Below are 21,362 nucleotides of genomic sequence, written 5' to 3' on the forward strand. Positions count from 1 at the left end.
TTTTTATTTTGCTTGAGAAAGATTTTGTCACAATGAAACAAAAGAAATTATTAACTTAAAATATCCAAAAACACTAGAATAATAAAGGCAATAAATCAATTTTCTGTCAGTGTTCTTGATGTTGTAGAGAGGAGCAGACTGGAGGATGTGATTTGTGGCCAAGTATCCTTTAAATGTGACAAGCAACATACCAGGTGATGCTTTGTTCTAGAAAGTTTCCTTTCTCTTTTGAAGACACGCTGATGAGTAATTGTAGGCATTGTCATTAATGTTAAATACTGAAAAGTGGCTGTTACATGGGCTGCCAATCTGATTTGTCAAAGAGGACATTTTGGGGGGCAAAAGAGAGAAAAATAAATGTTTTCCCCTAAGAGACAGGGATTTCCAAGGGGACCTCCTCCTTGGTGGTGGTAGTTCTTGTTCACCTGAAAAGACCTGGGCAAGATAAAGAACCTGTCCTGCCCACTGGGGAGCAGAGCGGGGGAGTCATTGCTTCTGGAACTCGCCGTGGGTTTGTCAGAAATAAGCAAAGGTGAGGCTGCTGGATGTGGTGAGCTCACCCAAGTCCGAGGAAGACTGAGGAGAAAGCTTTTGCCTGGTCAAAGATCAGGAAGGTACCAGGTGAGATTATTGGCTCTGTCTCAAGCCAAGGGGCACGTGGCCTAATGTAGAAGAGCGTGTAGTAAAAACTCAGAGAAAGTGGGAGGAGGTGAACCAAGTGGGGGGGGAAGAGCTCAGCTCCCAGGCTTCCCCCTCCATTTTCACCAGATCATCACCTTCTCAGTCTCATAGCAAATACTTCTTCAATCAATGGGTGACCATGCAAAGAAAATTATTGGAATATTCCAAGTCCAAGAGTGTGAAGGTACAACGATACAGGAAGTACAGCCATGGTAGAAGCAACAGGAGAGAGCATGTCTGTGGGAAGGGTAGCAAGTTCTTGACACCCCCAGAAAAACCAGAGTCTCTGTGGCCTAGTATAAGGAGACACAGAGGTCAGGGTAAGAGCTTAAGAAGAGATCAAGACAATTCCAATTCTGGATATTTATCCAAAATAATTGAAAGCAGGGTTTTGAAGAGATATTTGTACTTTAATGTTCATAGAAGCATTCGTTTTTTTAAAGGTCTCACATATTTATTACTGAACCAACCTACTAGTGTAGAAACATATTAACACAGAGAAAACTTATTTTTCCAATAATTTCTCGATAAAACACGCCCAACTACCCAAGTGGTAGTGTTCCTTTTAGTGGTATGGTAAAATGCAAGCAACCTGGATATGGCATAAATATGAAGCTTGACAATTAAGTTCCGCGAACTTGTGGCAACGAAGTTTCTAACCTTTCTTGATATCAGAGGGATTATTAATTATGAATTTGTACCAACTGGACAAACAGTTAACCAAGTTTACTCTCTGGAAGTGCTGAAAAGGCTGTGTGTAAAAGTTAGACGACCTAAACTTTTTGTCAACAATTCATGGGTCTTGCATCACGACAATGCACCAGCTCACATGGCACTGTCTGTGAGGGGGGTTTTAGCCAGTAAACAAATAACTGTATTGGATCACCCTCCCTACTCACCTGATCTGGCCCCCAGTGACTTCTGTATTTACCCAAAGATAAAGAAAATATTGAAAGGAAGACATTTTGATGACATTTAGGACATCAAGAGTAATACGACGAAAGCTCTGATGGCCATTCCAGAAAAAGTTCCAAAATTGCTTTGAAGGGTGAACTAGGTGCTGGCATCAGTGCATAGCTTCCCAAGGAGAGTACTTCGAAGGTGACCATAGTGATATTCAGCAATGAGGTATGTAGTGCTTTTTCTAGGGTGAGTCATTGAATGTAATTGTCCGACCTTGTATGTGTGCCATCTCATACGTGATCACAGATCCAGCTTGGCTCTTCTCCAGTGTCTCCTCTTGGAGTTGTACCTGATTTTATTTCCAGTTTTCATCAAATCCATTGGAGAATGGGTTAATTCTGTCCTGGCCAGGAACTGCTTGATCCTGAAAGTTTTGTAAGAAGACTTGGCGAGGAAGTCAATCACACACACCACATGGCGGAGAAAGAGAGCCATAGCAGCACTATTCACAATCGCCAAGGGCTGGAAGTATCCAAACGTCCATTGATGCATGAATGGATAAACAATATGTGGTCTATGCACACAATAGAGTATTATTCAGCCTTAAGAAGGAAGGAAATTCTGACACATGCTGCAACATGGATGGACCTTGAGGCCATTCTACTACCTAAAATAAGCCAGTCACAAAAAACACAAATACTTTATGTTATGATTCCACTACACGAGGCATCTGGAGTAGTCAGACTCATAAAGACAGAAAATAGAATGGTGGTTGCAAGACACAGAGGGTGGGGGAAATGGGGAGTTGTGGTTCAATGGTTATAGAGCTCCAGTTTTACAAGATCAAAAGGTTCTGGAGATTGGTTGCACAACAATGTTAATATTCTTAACACTACTGAATTGTACACTTAAAACTGGTGAGGAAGGTAATTTTTATATTGTGTATATTTACCACAATTAAAAATGTAAAAAATCAGTTTCTAATTTCACACATCATCCTAAGATTTATTGAAATTCAGTTTACGATATCCATCTTGTCTTATGACAGTCTTTTAAAACTCATCAAAATGGATTCAATGCCTACTGAAATACTTCCTTTGGAGGATTTTTATCTGGGTTAAGTAATTCTGTTCCCATGTTTTAAAATGTGCAGATAGGAAAGTTGTTATAGGTGATACATATCACTCTAACAACACAGCCCATAATGATGAAAATATTCTTAATATCCACTTTCAGGATCTTTTTTTTCTGTAGTTTCTTTGGAAAATTCGCCAATTCCTCACTTAGCATTGAAACATTGCATTTAACTTAAAGAGAGAGATTTTGTTTACTTATTAATTTAAAAAAAGTATCTTCAAATGTGCTTTCTACTGATAGCTACATGTCATTAAAGGAATGTTCAGCAAAAAAAAAAAAAAAAAAAAAAAAAGTAAAAAAAACAGGGGGGGATGTCAAGAGCAGATCCTGCAGGGCAAGGGGCTTCAGCCAGCATCTGTACTTCATTTCCTTGGGGCTGAGACCTCCATATATAGTTCAGTGTGTTTAGATTTTCAGGATTTGAGCATTTTTAGCTCAATATTCATGCTACCTATTGGAATTTGCCATTATAATTGCCTTCTGGAATTCCAGTTTTGTTAACTAGGTTCTTGCATCCCTTGCAAGGCACTGGCCTGTTGTCTCCAGGGCTGGGGTCCTGCCTGGTTCTTGTAGTCCCTTCTCTTCTCGAAACATCCTTGTCCAGGAGCCTAACCTTGAGACTGACTTCCTGCTAATCAACTTCCTTAAAGATAACTCCTTTCTGCAATGATTTTCTGGATGTTCGACTAGGGTGACCAACCATTCTGGTAGCGCAGGACTGTCTTGCTTTTAATACTGAAATTCCCCCATCCTGGGAAACTCCTTCATCCTGAGCAAACTGGGCCAGTTGCTCATGCTACCTGTAACTGTCTTCTGTCTGCAGTGTGTTCTTTAGTGTTGGACCCTTCAATGCCTGTCCCATGGTCTTTGGTGGAGGCAATGAGCCTGGACAAGCCACCAACTACACAGCTTGGAGTCAGAGGTGGTGCCTGGAGCCATAACAAAGCAACTTGATACAGGACAACATAGGGGATGAGGAAAAGCTAAAGATTTGGGAGGCTCTAAGATTTAAAACTGGGAAGACAAGAGGAAACTTGATGCTAAGAAATAATGTTTAAGAACTGTGCTGAGATTTTGACATGAATTAACTCACTCCATCCTTACAACTTTATAAATTAGACACTAGATTATTACCATTTTACAGATGAGGAAACTGAGACTCAGAGAGAATGGATAATTGGCTTTGCTGAACTTTGAATCCTGGCTATCTAATTTTAATCAATCGCCCAGGGAACTTTAAAACAGACTAACAACTTGGTTTCAAACCTATGATAGAAATCATTTATGTTGTCTAGGGTGTGGCCTCAGCACTGGAATTTTCACAGACTCCCCAGGTGGTTTTAATCCCTTCACCTTTTCATCCCTCCTCCCAACCCCGCCCCCCACCTGGCAACCATCAGTTTGTTCTCTGTATCTATGAGTTTGTTTCTGTTTTGTTCATTTATCTTGTTTTTTAGATTCCACATATAAGTGAAATCATATGGTATTTGTTTTTCCCTGTCTGACTTATTTCACTTAGCATAATACACTCTAGGTCCATCCATGTTGTTGCAAATGGTAAAATTTCATTCTTTTTTATGGCCAAGTAATATTCCAGTGTATATACGAGGTCTGACAATTATGTTCATGAACTCATCCTAGAAAAACTGCTACATGCTTCATTGCTGAATATCACTATGGTCACCCCTTGGGAAGCTATGCACTGATACCAGTGCCTAGTCCACGCTTCAAAGCAATTTTAGAAATCTTTAAATGGCCATCAGAGCTGTCATCTTATTACCCTTGATGTCCTGAATGTCATCAAAATGTCTTCCTTTCAATATTTCCTTTATCTTCGGGTAAAGAAAGAAGTCATTGGGGGTCAGATCAGGTGAGTAGGGAGGGTGTTCCAATACAGTTATTTGTTTACTGGCTAAAAACTCCCTCACAGATAGTGCTGTGTGAGCTGGTGCATTGTCCTGATGCAAGAGCCCTGAATTGTTGGCGAAAAGTTTAGGTCGTCTAACTTTTTCAAGCAGCCTTTTCAGCACTTCCAAATAGTAAACTTGGTTAACTGTTTGTCCAGTTGGTACTAATTCACAATGAACAATCCCTCTGATATCAAAAAAAGGTTAGCAACATCATTGCAACAAGTTTGTGAACTTACTTGTCAGACTCGTATGTAATACCTCTTCTTTATCCATGTATCTTTTGATTGCAGTATTTAATCCATTTACATATAAAGTAAATATTGATAGGTATGTAGTTATTTCCATTTTATTAATTGTTTTCTGGCTGTTTTTGTAGTTCTGTGTTCCTTTTTATTCACTTGCTCGCTTCTCTTACATGTTGATGTTTGTTTTGGATTCCTTTCTCTTTATGTCTTGTTTATTGCTTGTAGATTTTTGATTTGTGGTTACCATGTGCTTCATATATGCCAAGATATATTTATAGCAGTCTATTTTAAGTTGATATTTGCTTAAGTTAGAAAACATTCTAAAATCATTACCATTTTTCTCACCCCTCCATGTTTGTTTTTGTCATTTTTTATTATACTTCTTTTATGTGTGTGTGTGTTTGTGTGCACCCCTTAAGTTACTGTTGTAATTACACATGATCTCACTTTTGTCTTTAACCTTTGTACTAGCTTTAGTGTTTGTTGATCTACTGCTTTTATTGTGTGTTTGCCTTTGTCAGTGAGAATATTTTTTCTTTGCAAAATTTTCTTATTATTATTTATTAATATTTGTTTATTTTCTCCTTCTTCTTAAAGAAGTCCCTTTAACATTTCTTGTATTACTGATTTGGTGGTAATGAACTCCCTCAGCTTTTTTCTTGTCTAGAAAGCTCTTTATCTGTCCTTTGATTCTAAATGACTGGGTGGAGTAATTTTGGTTGTAGGTCCTCGTTTCTCATCACTTTGAATATTTCCTGCCAATCCCTTCTGGCCTGAAGAGTTTCTGTTGAGAAATCACCTGACAGTCTTATGGGGGCTTCCGTGTATGTAACTAACTGCTTTTCTCTTGCTGCTTTTAAGATTCTCTTTTTGTATTTAACCTTTGGCATTTCATTTATGATGTGTCTTGGTGTGGGCCTGTTTGGGTTCATCTTGCTTGGAACGCTCTGTGCTTCCTGGACTTGTGTGTCCTTCGCCAGGTTAGGGAGGTTTTCAGTCATTGTTTCTTCATTGAAAATAGGTTTTCAATTCCTTTCTCTCTTCTCCTTCTGATACCCCTAAGATGTGAATGTTGGTATGCTTGATCTTGTCCCAGAGGTCCCTTAAACTGCCCTCATTTTAAAAAAGTTCTTAGTTTATTAATCATATCATGAAAAATCTGCACAATCACCACAGATATAGTCACTGAAGAATCTTTACTTCTTCTGTTGTCTATTCTCCAGCTCACTTTTTGCCAGCCTTTGCTGTCTCCATTTCTTCATTCTGTTCTTGTGTTCCTTTTGCCATTGTCTTGAAATCTTCTTATACAGACCATGTCTTGCAAGTCTATCTTTGGGTTCATTTTTCTTTGTGTAATCCAAGGAATCCTAAATCATGCCAAAGCCAGTTGTCTTCCCACCACCAAAATGGGTTGTGAATCCAAATACAAAGATGACACCTAGTGTGGTCTTGTACCTTTTGGCTAATTTTTCTCGAATTTCTGTCTTAGGTACTGTTGCCCTCCCAGGGTGAAGAACATCATAACCATTGGTTTCTGTTGAGGTAGTCTGTTGGTCACAAACTTCCTAGTCTAGAGAGTTACTGTGTCATTCATGATGCCATCCAATCCTCAAACAGCCAGGAAAAAGAAGCTATCTTCATTTTTTAAAATTCCTTTTTCTTTGTACTGTTCTGATTGGGTGTTTTCCGCTGCCTTACCTTTCAATTAGCTGATTTGATCTTCTGCTTCATCTAACCTGCTGTTGATTTCATCTAATGTATTCTTCATTTCAGTTATGGTAGTCTCCATTTCTGACTGGTTCTTTTTTAAATATTTGCTATCTCCTATTTTATATTTCCTATCTCTTTGTTGGCATTCTCCCTGAGATCATTGAGCATCCTTCCAATGAGTGTTTTGAACTCTGTGTCTAGTAGAGCACTTGCCTCCATTTTGTTTAGTTCTTTCTCTGAAGTTTTGTCCTGGAGTTCTTTCATTTGAAATATATTTCTTTGTCTCCTGATTTTGGCTGCCTCCCTGCGTTTATTTCTATGTATTAGGTAGATTAGGTAGAGCTACTATGTATCCCAGTCTTGGCAGAGTGGCCTTATATGTAAGTTCTTGTGGGCCCAGTGGTGCTGTCTCTCTGTTCACCTGAGTCAGGTGCTCCAGGAGTGTCCCTTGTGTGGATTGTGTGTGCCCTCCTGTTGTAATTGAGCCTTGATTGATATTGGCATGTCAGCAGATGAGACTGACATCAGGCTGACTGATTGTGAGGACTGGCTGTGGCTACAGCAGATGAGTTGTTGTGCAGGAGCTGATCCCACAGAACAGGATTTGCTTTAGTGGGACTCTGGTGCCTGCCCAGTGTGTCCTTTGGGTGTGTCATTTGTGGCACTAATTGGATGGTGCTCTCTGGTCTGAAGCCAGCCACCAGGTGTGTTGATTCTGGGGCTTGTTGGGATGGACTCTTGTGCAGGCCAAGGTCTGCTGCTGTCCATGTCTGGCCTAAGTCCACCTGGTAGCAGCTAAAAAGTGATTTGTGGTTAGTAGCAGCCTGTGCTGGGCTTAGAGACACCTGGGTGTAGTTAGGCTGTGAACCAAGGCTGGCTGCCACTAGTGCTGGGCTTGGGGCCACTTAGCAAGAGGTACAGGGCTTGCCAAGGCCAGCCACTGCTTGTTTCTGGTTTGTGTACCTTTTAGAGATTTTAGGAAAGTCCACAGCATGGGCAAAGGCCAGCCACTTGTGTGGATAAGCCTCTGAAAGAGGTTCGAGCTGGGTGTGTGAATTGGGTGGGTCAGGGTGTCAGGGAATCACCACAGTGGGGCAAGAGCAGTATTAGCCAAGTTAATAGACACTCAGACTTGATGCCTACCTGTGCCTGAAGGCTGTGTGGGGGAGTGCTCAACAGAGGAACAATGGTAGCTGCTGGCTTGTTAGACTTGGAGGAGCTGCCCCTCCAGCCCTTGTCCTGAAGCCAGACAATTCAGTTCCTCCCTGTATTTCCCTGGCACTTTTCAAGCTGCTGACACTTTTCTGGAGCTTAGGGCAAGTGTTTGTGAAGGAGTGAGTTTGTGTTTGGGCCCTTTAAGATGACACCTGTGTCTACAGCAGACTTCCATCTCACCTGGACTGAGTCCCTACTGATTTTCACAGCCAGATGTTTTTGGGACTCCTCTTCCTGGCACTGTTGCTCTGGGCTAGGGAGCTCAGTGTGGGTCTGGGACCCCTTGCTTTTCAGTGAGAAACTTCGCAGCCCAGATATCCCTCTTGATTCTTAACTGCCACATGTGGGTGTGGGACCAGCCTGTTTTGTATCTTTGCCCTTCCTACTAGTCTCGATCTGGCTTCTTCTTTATATCCTTAGTTATAGGAGTTCTAGTCAGCTAGACTTCAGGTGGTTCTCAAGGGTGGTTGTTCTAAAATTTAATTGTAATTTTGATGGGGTCATGGGAGGAGGTGAGTACATCATTTACCTACTCTGCCATCTTGACTGGAAGTCCCACCCAAGGTTTAGCACCACTGCATTAAAGCCCAGTTTCTAATAGGTGAAGTTTCAGAAGATGGGCAGAGCTGGGGAAGTTGAACTGAGAGCAAGAATGGAGAGATGAGAAAAGGTACTCAGGTGATCAGCGTGAACACAGCCACATGCTGTTGCTTTCTTCTACTGGCTACTGATGATTGGTGGGTCACACAGATTTAGACATAGGTGGTCAGGATAAACACCACTGGTCTGTTTATTGTCTCTTGACGTCTTCCCCTGATGTCATGTCCTACTTGCATTTGAGGCTGGGTGTGCCCAACTCTGTGCCTGCCCTTCATAAGGGGGCTGGATCAAAATCAAAACCTGGTCTCTTATAGAATTACTGTCTTATCAAAGTTATCCTGACTTAGGAAAAAATGAGAATCTTCTTCTTTCTCATCCAACCCCATGCTTTTTGTCCCATTAAAAGAGACAGAATCAGGTCCGAGATTTTGAGATTTTACTTGGGATGTTAAGATATTACTATTTCTTTGTGGAAAATGTATTAGATATACGGGCCTTGTTTATAAGCCTTCATGCCATTATCAGGTAGGTAATTTGTTTTGTAATTTTCCTAAAGAACTTCAACCATGTACTAGGGAAGCACAAATGTCCACCCTTGGGTGGCCACTCAACCAGCCACTAACATTTGTGCGTAGGCGAGAAGCAATTGAGTGTACAAGACCCCCGAAGTCCACAAATGGTCCTCACACAGCTCTCTGTGTGAGTACTTCCTAGAAACCAAATTTTACATAATCGCCCCAGAACATGGTCATTCTATAATCATGAAAACCAGTTCTTACAAAGGACCAACATCAGTAAAGTTGGCTAAGAGTACAATTCCCGTAGGTGGATGCAGGAGTTTCCAGAATGTTTAGTCCCTCTTCAGGTTTAAACTTAAAAGAATACGCAGAAAAATTTAGATTTCCAGTAACTTTCTGTTTCCTAAATAGTTAGAATTTGAGTTAATTACCTTGTGGTTCTGATAGAGACACAGGGATACCGTGTTTCCCCAAGAATAAGACCTAGCCAGGCTATCAGCTCTAACATGTATTTTGGAGCAAAAATGAATATAAGACCCGGTCTTAATATAATATAAGACCAGGTCTTATACAGTATAATATAATATAAGGCCAGGTCTTACATTCATTTTTGCTCCAAAAGACGCATTAGAGCTGATGGTCCGGCTAGATCTTATTTTCGGGGAAACACGGTAGCTTCACCCTCTTTTGCTTCGTGTTACATGTCCAAGAGAGGGCTTTTGAAACAGACTACTGGATTGGGGTGTGGGGACATCTCTGGCCATACAACAAGGTGAAGCCCTGGGTAGTGTTTGTGAGCCTGGTCTCATCAACACTGGCTCTGATCACTGAGTCAGGGGTCAGAAAGCCATGGCCACAGGCCAAACCCAGCTGGCCGCGTTTTTTCTAATAAATACAGTTTTATTGGAACATAGCCAATGCGTGAAATGACAAAGTTGACTAGTTACGACAAAGACCATATGTCTTGCAAAGCCTAAAAATATTTACTATCTGGCCAAGAAAAGCTTGCCAAACCCTACAGTAAGTTATTCACAGATTTTGAAGAGAATTGGTTGAAAAATATTCAATTTGTCTCTAACCTCTTTTGGGGTCAAGACCAAACCAAAACAGGCCACAGCTTGGCTTGAATGTGGTACCCCTGTAATCTGCAGTCAGCCCCTCAAAGGCCATTATTGTCAGTGAGAAACTGTGCTGGTCTGTAGTCGGCGCTAACATTTCAGTTTTACAAACACTCGTAAAAATAGGCTTGTGTTTTTCAGAAGTCATTGGAAATTATAAACTAGTGTTTGCTGCAATTTGGATTTGTGCTCTAGCAAGAAAAAAAAAGAAAAACAAGCAACAAAAAAAAGAGCTATTGGAGGCCTCCTGGAAAAGTTTTCCGGGACCGTCATACTTTTATTCAGCCTACAGGAATGCTTGACTGTTTCTTTTATTATTGTTATTTTTTGGAACACTCTTGTCCCCTTGGGTCTTATTGTTCTCATATATATTTTTTTTAAACTAGTGAGTCAGAGCCTTGCTACAATGAGAAAAACATTTGGTCTCACAGACCTTTGCTAGCTAGCGTGAGAGATGGCGCTGAGGTGCAACGATGTCACTGGATGAACTAAATATAGAGCTCGCAAGGCCCTCCCAGGCCCCACCATCTCTCTGTAGCCAGAGGCCTGCTGCATGTCATGAGTCTCCTCCCCATTTCTTTGCCTTGGGCCTTGTGCCTTTTGCACGGCTCCTCAGGATAGAGCTGAGGAAGTGTTCCTAACTTCCCTGAGGGCACAGAAACTGTGGGGAGCTGCTGCGTGAACTCGTTTCTGGAGGAAACATGCTGGCCGTGGTGACCAGGCACAGAGTAGGGTGCCTCCAGATGCTGTGTTAGGGCTGGTGATCTTCCCAGTTTTTAAGCGAATTTGCTATGCATTGGGTGGCAGCACTTAGCTGCTCAGTGTGGAGACACCATCAGGTGGAAAGAACTTCTCAATTTACTTCTTCATACAAATAAGTTGGGCAAAGTAGTTTACAGATTAGACAATGGGAATGTGCGTTTCTAATGACATGAAAGGCTGAGGAGATAGTCACTGGCAGGGGAAGTGAACAGTACTATTTTTAAGCTGAAGGGGGATTGTCCAGCTGACTTAACTCTCTTCCTTGTCTGAGGCTCGTGGGCTTAAAGTCTTCTCAGTGGTCTACGGCAGAAGGTAGGATCCTGACTTCATGACCCCACTTGTGATTGATCCTCCACTTTCCTCAGCACAGAGTCTAGACCCTATTTTGCAGGAGGAGAGATGCCCCAGCAGAGGGGGAAGAAGAATCTGTGATTCGCCTCTGACTCACTGTGTAACCATGGGAAATTCTGATTACAAAACATGAAAAAGTCAAAGTTTTTCCCTTGAGAGTCATCTCCTTGACTCTGTCTGCCACCCGTCTACACACCCTATCTGTGTAAAACTGCCTCCTTGGGCGGTAAGGAAACCTGGGACCTCCACAACCACGAGGGAGAGGGGACCAGGCTACAGACGGCTGGGGTAATGAACTTGGCTGCAAGCCTGGCCTTTGTCGTCGGTGGCTGCATTGGTTCATGGAAGTGCAGCTGCTGTAACAGGTAAACCCTGGAATCTCAGTAGTCAGCTTTTACTCGTGTAAGTGCCCATGGTGCTGGCGGGCGAGGGGCAGCACAGCACTTTACACAGTCTCTGGAAGACCAAAGTTGAGAGAACCGCTGCCATTTCAACACATGGTTTTCATAGATGCCCTTGGTCTAGAAATCCAGCCAACAGATGGAGGAGCACATGGGAGGTTACTATGGCTCATGCCTGGAAATACAGCACATAATTTCTGCCCAAATTCCAGTGCCAGATCGAAGTCACATGGTCATGCAAGAAAAGCTGTGGAATGTAGTCTAACTGTGTGTCCAGGAGGAAAGATAAACATTTTGTGCACAAACTAGCTGGTGTCTGCGACACTTCCCAGTGTGGCTAGTGTTGATACCAGGACCTGGTGGCTTCAGTACATGGGTGGGCCTTTAATGGGGAGCCGGGAAGTCAGATGATGAACTGTATCTGCTTCTGAGAGACGCTGCTTAGTGTGAAGCGGCCAGTGGCAGAGGCCTGGAAAACAGGGCTTAGTCCCCTGAGATGGGAGAAGACTTGAAAGAACCAGGCAGGACTGCAGGGTGGAAGATCACAGCCAGACAATCGGGACCCAAACAGGTTTCAACCCCGGAAGAAGCCAACGTGATCCCAGGAAACCCGAGGTGGAAACTCAGTCAGGATTTCGTGGCCAATACAATAGATTAGAAGCTGTGGCCTGGGCTCTGGTCGGTGCTTAGGGTCTGGGACAGACATTCTGCACATGATGTGGAAAGTCAAACTCTACACCACCTGGAGGTGAGGGGTCTCCAGTGCTGTGCCAGACTCAATGGAACAAACCATGAAGCCAAACAAAGGTCTCAAGTTTCTTCAATTGATTGGGGCTGAGGAATGCAGAGTTACATACACCAGTTTTTTCTCTTTCCTTGAATCTAGGAAACATTGTGATTGAGTCTCCAAGGTCTATTTTACTATAGATCTAAACCAATCTTGGTCAATCCATTCATGTATCTGTCCAGGTAACTTGGCAGAGTCAGGAAGCCCCATGTGACTCTGCAGTTCTATGACTGATAAGAAAGTGTGGAATTACATGTCCCCTTGGTAGCCCTCTGGAATAGCTCCACACCTGTGAGTAATTCCTCCCCCAGGTGGGACATTTCCCAGCACAAGATATAGGCATGCCTTGGATCTGTCCATCCCAGCTCTGAATCCAATTGACCATGGAGTTGAGCAAATTCCCCACGCACTCATGGTGGCAGGGACCCGGGGGCAGGATTGGCACCACTCGGGCACCAGTCCTGGGGGTAAGTGGGAAGGATGATCTAAGAGGCTGAGCACTCCAGCTGGCCAGCCTCTTTCCTCTAGCTGGCTGGGGACACTGAGACCAGGGGAGCAGGCTGCTTCCGAAGCCACACAGGAGCTCAAGGCCCAGAATTTCAGCCTGCACACTACATCCTACAGGGGCAGATTAAGAGCATGCAAAGTTGGAGTATGTGGCTTAACTGGTGTAAAATCTACCAAAATTAGGGCTTTCCTCTTAGATCTATGCAGGCTTTGTTTCTCTCATCGCAAGACAGTGGAAATTTTAGGGTAACCCAAGGGTTTTACCCACTTTTCACAAGCTTCCAAACACTAGAGCAAAAACAATACTTCACATCACTCATACATCTTTCCACCCTCAGCTGCACCAGGCTGCTCAACTCAGAACTAGCACTGTATCCAAGGTGAGTGTGAGTGGACACGGTGGAGAGCATGTCATGGCCTTTCAGGTGAGTCTCTGCAGGAGGAGCCCACCTAAGCACTCCACCCAGGTCTTTCAGTACCTGCATCTTGGGGTCTGAGGGCTTTTTTTGTTTGTTTGTTTGTTTGTTTTTTTGGTGGTGAGGGTGTGGGCATTTCTGTGTTTCACTCTGCCCAGGAGCAGGGCATGCTGGAGGTGCCAGTCCCATCCTTAGCTCCTGTCACCAGCAGCGAGTCTCAGCTAACTTGGGAAATGGATGTAAATGCTGCTCTCTTGCCCGTTGGGGAGGGGGGATAATTCTGCAGCATGTGCTGTACACCATTTCCCCAAGATAACCTGTGCACAGAAGCTGACCATGGTAGCTGACTCCACGCTACTCTTATAGCTGCCTGCCCTTCCCTTTCTCCCTTTCTCAGTTCTCAGCTGACACTCCCTGCTCTTCTAAATAAACTATTTGCATGTGAATCCTTGTGTCAGAGTCCGCTTCTGAGAGAAAGCAAACTAAGCCTCTACTTTCCCAGAACATAGCCTGGGCTGCAGGAGGGGTCATCTGACACTTTAAAAATAATGTTGTCTCAGGCAGATATTTTGGGATCACGATGGAATTTACTCCCAACCTTCCTGTCTTGCTAATCTCTTTAGACACATGGCAAGTTCCCATCAGAATTTTCTTTATTTTATTTGAGACCCAAAGACAAATTATCTCCATGTAAATTATGGAAATGACTTGAGAGATTTTTTTGGTATTATCCTCAGTAAGAATATGCTCTATATTGCAAATCATTACTCATTACACACATACTCATAAAAGTGAAACAAGACTTATCATCCTATTTCCCTTGCTATCTGTGATGTACTCTGATATTCCTATTCCATTCCATCCCATTCCATCTCATCCCATCATCCCATCTCAATCATCCCATCCATCCCATTCCATCCCATCCCATCCATCCCATCTCATCCCATCCCATCCCATCCCATTCCATCCCATCCCATCCCATCCCATCCCATCCATCCCATCATCTCATCCCATCATCCCATCCCATCATTCCCATCCCATCCCATCCCATCCCATCCCATCCCATCCCATCCATCCCATCCCATCCCATCCCATCCCATCCCATCCCATCCCATCCCATCCCATCCCATCCCATCCATCCCATCCCATCCCATCCCATCATCCCATCCCATCCCATCCATTTCATCCATCCCATCATCTCATCCCATCATCCCATCCCATCCATCCCATCCCATCCCATCCCATGCCATCCCATCCCATCCCATCCCATCCCATCCCATCCCATCCCATCCCATCCATCCCATCCCATCTCATCCCATCATCCCATCCCATCATCCCATCCCATCCCATCCATCCCATCCATCCCATCATCTCATCCCATCATCCCATCCCATCCATCTCATCCCATCCATCCCATCCCATCCCATCCCATCCATTTCATCCCATCCATCTCAGCCCATCCCATCCACCTCATCTCATTCCATCCATTTCATCCCATCCCATGCCCTCTCATCCCATCCATCCCATCCCATCCATCCCTTCCCATCTTATTCTATTCTGTTACATTTTTATTTAAAAATAAAAGCCATTACCCACGAAATCAGTTTTATAGCTCTATAATAGGTCAGCACTCACAGTTTGAGAAACAGTAGCTGAAGGAGACAGACATTTCAAAATGGAGACCAGCAAAAGAGGGTTCTTAAAGGAAGAAAGTTTAAGAAGGGGATTTACAAACTGTTATTTGTTGTCCCTCACATAGCTATCCAGTGACTTTGTTTGTAGAACCCAAAACTTTTTAAGATCCTCTGTTCCTAGAATAAAGATAAAATATCAATATATTGCAGATATCAGTATTCTCAATGTAGGGATTTTTCCAGAAATCCTTATTGCAGTGAGAAGAAACACTGTGGGGTCAAATGGAACAAATAGATAGCCAGACATTAGGGTCTCCTGAAGGTTTGGAACAGCACTACTGTGTTTGCACTTGCTTTTCTTTTCTTTTTTTTAAAGATTTTATTAACATACAATCTTATATTAATTTCAGGGGTACATCATAATTATTCACATTTATATACCTAAAGAAGTGATCACCATAAGTCCAGCAACCATCTGACACCGCACCACACTATCACAATATTATTGACTATATTCCCTATGCTGTACGTTACATCCCCATGACTTATTTGTTTTATACCTGGAAATCTGGACCTCTTATTCCTATTCCCCTTTTCTCCTCTTTTCAAAATTTTAAATTACAGTTGACATTCAATATTATTTTATATTAATTTCAAGTGTACAGCATAGTGGTTAGACATTTGTGTAATTTAAGAAGTGATCCCCCTGACTTGTCTAGTACCCACCTGGTACTATACACAGTTATTACCTTATTATTGACTGTATTCCCTAGGCTTTACTTTACATCCCCATGACTATTTTGTAACTATCAGTTTGTACATCTTAATCACTTCATCTTTTTCACCCTGCCCTCCAACCCCCTCCCATCTATCACCCCCCTAAATCTAGGATCCATATGAAACCATACATAGTTATTACAATATTACTGACTATATTCCTTATGCTGTACCCCACATCCCCATGACTACTGTGTAACAACCAATTTGTACTTCTTAATCTCTTCCCCTTTTTTACCTCTACACTCCCAAACCCCCTCCCATCTGGCAACCATCAAAATGCCTTCTGTACCTATGAGTTTGTTTCTGTTTTTATTTGTTTGTTTGTTTTGTTTTGTTCTTTAGATTGCCTATATAAGTGAAATCACATTGCATCTGTCTTTCTCTGTCTGAAATACTTCACTCAACACAACACCCTCCAGGTTCATCCATGACACCACAGATGGCAAGAACCCATTCCCTTCCCTAACTGAGCAATATTCTATCGTATATATGTACCACTTCCTCTTTATCCATGCTTCTATCGACAAACACACCCAGGCTACCTCCACATCTGGGTCATTGTAAACAATATTGCAGTGAACATATGGATGCACAGGTTCCCTCAAAGTAGTATTTTGGGTTTCTTCAGATAAACATCCAGAAGTGGGATTACTGGGTCCTTCTTTGTCTCTTGTTTTAAAGTCTATTTTGTCAGGTATAAGTATTATTAACCCAGCTTTTTTTTGTTTGTTTTTGTTTTGTTTCCATTTTCATGAAATAACTTTCCCCATCCCTTTATTTTCAGTCTCTGTCTTTCAATCTGAAGTGAGCCTTTTGTAGGCAGCATATGTAAGGGTTTTGTTTTCCTATCCATTTAACTTTCTATGTCTTTGATTGGAGCATTTAAGCCATTTACACGGAAAATAATTGTTGATAGATAAATAGCTATTGCTATTTGATTATTCATAATTTTTATTTTTGTTTTCCACGTTAAAGAAGTCCCTCTAACATTCCTTGTAATACTGGTTTGGTGGCAATGCACTCCTTTAGCTTTTTCTTGTCTGGGAAGCTCCTTATCGGTCCTTCAATTCTAAATGAAAGCTTTGCTGAGTAGAGTAGTCTTGTAGGTGCTTGGTTCTCATCATTTTGAATATTTTGTGCCAATCCTTGCTGGCCTGCAAAGTTTCTGTTGAGAAATCAGCTGACAATCTTATAGGAGTTCCCTTAAAAGTTACTAGTTGCCTTTCTCTTGCTTTTAGGATTCCCTCTTTGTCTTTAACCTTTTAATTATATAATGTGTCTTTGTGTGGGCCTGTTTGGGTTCATCTTATTTGGGACTCTCTGTTTTTCCTGGACTTGTATGTCTACTTCCTTCACCAGGTTAGGAAAGTTTTTAGTCATTATTTCTTTAAATAGGTTTTCAATCCCTTGCTTTCTCTCTTCTCTTTCTGGTACCCCTTTGATGCAAATGTTTTACGCTTGATGTTGTCCCAGAGGCCCCTTAAACTCTCCTTATTTTTTTGGATTCTTTTTTCTTTTTGCTGTTCTGATTCAGTGTTTTCTGCTACCTTGTCTTCCAAATCACTGATTTGATCTTCTGCTTTACCTAGTTTTCTGGTGATTCCTTCTAGTGCATTCTTCATTTTAATTATTGTATCCTTCACTTGTAACTGGTTCTTTTTTATGGTTTCTGTGTCCTTTTTTATGCTTGGTATCTCTCTGTTGAAGTTCTCATTAAGTTCCTTGAGCATCCTTTTAACCCTTGTTTTGAACTTTGTCTTTGGTAGGTCACTTGCCTCCATTTTCTGTAGTTCTTTTTCTGGAGTTTTCTCCTTTTCTTTCATTTGGGATGTACTTCTTTGTTTCCTCATTTTGATTACTTTTCTGTTTGTTTTCTATGTATTAGGTAGATCTGTGATGTCTCCCACTCTTGGCCAGGTGGCCTTATGTAGTAGGTGCCCTGTGGGGCCCTGGCACAGTCTCCCTCATCACCTGCTCTGGGTGCCCCAGGAGTACCTTTGTGTGGGTTGTGTGTGTCCTCCTACTATAATTGAGCCTTGATTACTATTGGCACAACAGTGGGTGACATTGGTGCTCAGGCTGATTGGCTATGGGATTTGGCCATGTCCACAGCTTATGGGCTGCTGTGTGGCAGGCTTACCCCACTGAGTGGGATTTTCCCCAACAGGCTCTAGTGCTCATTGGGACTGGCTTTTGTGTGTGCCACTTGTAGGGCTAATTGGACAGTGTTCTGCTGTGGTCTGAAGCCATCCTCCAAATAAGTTTGTTCTGTGGCCTCTTGGGAAGGGTTCTGGTGCAGGCCCAGGTCACCCACTGCCTGTAACCAGACAGAGGTTACCTAGTAGGAGCTGCAAAGTGATCTGCAGTGTTTGCTGCCTGTGCTAAACCTGGAGGCACGTGGGAAAGGGCATGCTGCAAACTGAGGATGTCTGCCACCAGTACAAGGCCTAGGGTAGCTCTACAAAAAGCCAGGACACCTTCAGGCCTGCTGCCCCCTGACAACTCCCTTAAGGTTTAGCCACTAATAAAGCCTCATTCAGTATGCAAGTTGGGTGAGGCAGGGTCTCAGGGAGTCACTAGAGTAGGAAGAGTTGTGTCACCAGGTTAATGTAAGACTCTGGTTTGGTGCCAGTGCTGAGCCTGGAGCTACTCAGCAAAAGTCTCAGAGCACACCGAGGCTGGTCGCCATCTGTCTGGGGCACAGGGACTCTGATAGTGTTCCAAGAAAGAGTGCAAGTGGGTGGGGCTGGCTGCTCTCAGAGAAAGTGGTCTGTCTGGTGTTGGGAGAGTTGGGTGGGGTAGGGTCCTGGGGAGTAAGCAGGGTGGAGCAGTGGATCTCCCCAGACCAATCAGATTCAGATTTGGCCAGAGAGGGCAGGCTCAACACATTAAAGATGGTGGCTGCTTGCTGGAGGAGGACCCCACACAGGATAAATGCTGACTCTTCTACAGCCCTTGTCCTGGAGTGGTGTGGGGATAGAGCCCCAGAGAACAGTTTCCAGGCTCTCAGCCTCATGTGGAAAGGTGCTGGCTCAGGTAGTAAATGGCCATCAACTATGATTGGATGGCTATCAGCTGTGGCTAGTTGGCCGTCAGCTGTAACCAGTGAGCCATTGGCCACTAATATAACTGCCGCAGCTATGTTGGGGAGTCGAGGAGAATCGAGGAGAGTCGGTCGGTTGGCAGCAAAGCGGACAGCAGGTCGCACGTCGTGTGAACCCAGCTTCCAGTGAGACCATAGTGGTATGACTCCCCTACCTATGGCTCCGTGGGTGGTCCTTTTTGGCCTCACCACATCCTGCGTTCTTATGTGGGGAGCGAGAACAGAGACCCCGCAGGCTGCCCTGCACAATAAGCGGCATGCCTCAATGTGTCCCCTGCATGTTTCTGATGCTCCTGAATCACCGTTTCTCCATCAGAGACCAAGGTGAGTGTCTTTGTGTGAGTGAGTCTGTGCATGGATGTTTAAGAGGATGTCTGGGTGTTACACAGCCTCCTGGATGGTCAGAATCCCCACTGTTTTCACAGCCAGATGTTGTGGGGGCTCTTCTTCCTGGCACCACTATTCTGGGCTAGGGAGGCTGGTGTGGGGATGGGGTTTCTCTCTATTCCAGGGGGAACCTTCATGGCCAAGGTATCTCACTTTTGATTCTCAACCACTACACTGTGGTTTGGGGCCTGTTTAGTGTCTCTGCCCTGCCTACCAGCCTGGACGTTTATATCCTTGTGTCGTGCAGGAGACCCTGCTCGCTGCGCCATTTGTCATGCAGGGCGGCCTGCGGGGTCTGGTCCCGCTCCCCACATAAGAACGCAGGATATGGTGAGGCCAAAAAGGAACACCCACGGAGCCATAGGTAGGGGAGTCATACCACTATGGTCTCACTGGAGGCTGGGCCCACCGGACGCGTGACCTGCTGTCAGCCTTTCCGCCAACCGACCGACGACTCTCCTCCACTCTCCTCGACTCTGTTCCTCTGCTCTCTTCCGCTCTTCTCGGCTCCTCAGCAGTCCTCGGCTCTCCTCCGTAACCACAGCAGTTATACTAGTGGCCAATTGGCCAACCGGCCACAGCCGACAGCCATCCACTACCCAAGCCAGCACCCCTCCACGTGAGGCCGAGAGCCTGTAAACTACTCTCTGGGGCTCTGTCCCCACGCCTTGTTATAAAACGTTGGTCCAGCCAGACTGCAGATGGCTCTCCTTGTTGATTTTTCTGTAATTTAGTTGTGTTAATGCGTTCATGGAAGGAGGCAGGCAGTGTTTATCTACTCTTTGGATATCTCTGCACTTGCTTTTAAGAATGACTAGTGTTTGGCTGTTGGAAAAGCCAGAAGGAAGACGTGAACAGCCTGCATCCTCACTGTGATCTCATATATCACATTTCCCCAAAAAGAAGACCCAGCCGGACCATCAGCTCTAATGCGTCCTTTGGAGCAACAATTAATATTAAGACCTGGTCTTATTTTACTATAACATAAAACCTGGTATAACATAACATAACATAACATAACATAACATAACATAACATAACATAACATAACATAACATAACATAACATAACATAACATAACATAACATAACACCGGGTCTTATATTAATTTTTGCTCCAAAAGATGCATGAGAGCTGATGGTCTGGCTAGGTCTTAATTTTGGGGAAACACAGTATGTGTGGTTATCTATAGCCACACCTGTGGGTTCACCAGAGGCTTATTTGTATAGGAGAACTAGAAAAAAGACACTGAACTTCAAGGTTAAGCCCTATTATTGAGAAGAAGCAAGACTTCAAACCTCTCAGCCATTCAGGGGGAGAGTTCTCCTGAAGGGAACACAATGCTGTTATATTCTCTGTAAATTGCTTTATAGTTCTTTAGCACAAACAGAGGTGTGTGTGTGTATGTGTGTGTATTTTTAGATAACACCTTAGCAGTGGGTAGTTAACTTCTGAAATACTGGACTAAGGAATTCACACTTCAGGGATACTCAACTAGCACCGGAAAGCAATAACCCACAATTCTATTATAACTTTATCTTCAATGAGCACAAGAATATATGCTGGTTAGCATAAGGGATTTTAGAATAATTTTTCATTGATAGAATGAGTGGTGATCAAGTTAACCACTTGATTAGTGGAAAATATTGTACAGGGCCTCTGTCCTTGTGTGAACAACAGGGAGTAAGGCTCCAGAGAGAGCCCTGCCCTCTGCCCTCTTCACAGGGGCCTTCATGGAGCAGGACTTCATTCAGGCTTCGTCCAACAGCTCAATGGACGATCCTGGGGCCTGACTTCTGACCAGGAGTTTAGCGGAATTTTCCCCAGGTCACTGGTGCTTCTGTTGCCTGGGACTTCATTGCACTAATTGTCTCAGGTGATCTAGCTGTTTCTGGGCCTGCTTGTAATGGGTATTTGAACAAGTGGCTTCTTTGTTTCAACATGTGCTTTCAATATCATACATCAGTCAGTAATGAGATTGTGGGGGAGGAGAATTATAATTCTCACCTGTGATAGGTCACTGGCGGTGACTGATATCTGCCAGAATAACCTAAAACTCATGAGCAACCAAATTTGCTTATGTCAGCTCTCTAGGTAAACTCACTTGATCTAAGGAAATTGTTTGAGGGTCAGAGAGAAATACTGCTTTTCAAACACAGCGTAGTGAGTGCAACAGGACTTGTCTCCAACTCAGTCC

The 21,362-nt window shown here is 43.5% G+C and overlaps 2 pseudogenes; both read right to left on the minus strand.

Annotated features, from left to right (window-relative positions):
• Positions 1–1,884: 1,884 nt before the first annotated feature.
• On the minus strand, positions 1,885–2,136 carry LOC141567717 (large ribosomal subunit protein eL39 pseudogene; annotated as a pseudogene).
• A 3,936-nt stretch (positions 2,137–6,072) lies between these two features.
• LOC148757389 (small ribosomal subunit protein eS24 pseudogene) lies at positions 6,073–6,470 on the minus strand (annotated as a pseudogene).
• Between the last annotated feature and the right edge of the window lie 14,892 nt (positions 6,471–21,362).

This window comes from Rhinolophus sinicus, chromosome 8 (genome assembly GCF_057876585.1).
Source record: "Rhinolophus sinicus isolate RSI-liver-muscle chromosome 8, RSI-T2T, whole genome shotgun sequence".
In the NCBI taxonomy this organism is placed as follows: Eukaryota; Metazoa; Chordata; class Mammalia; order Chiroptera; family Rhinolophidae; genus Rhinolophus; species Rhinolophus sinicus.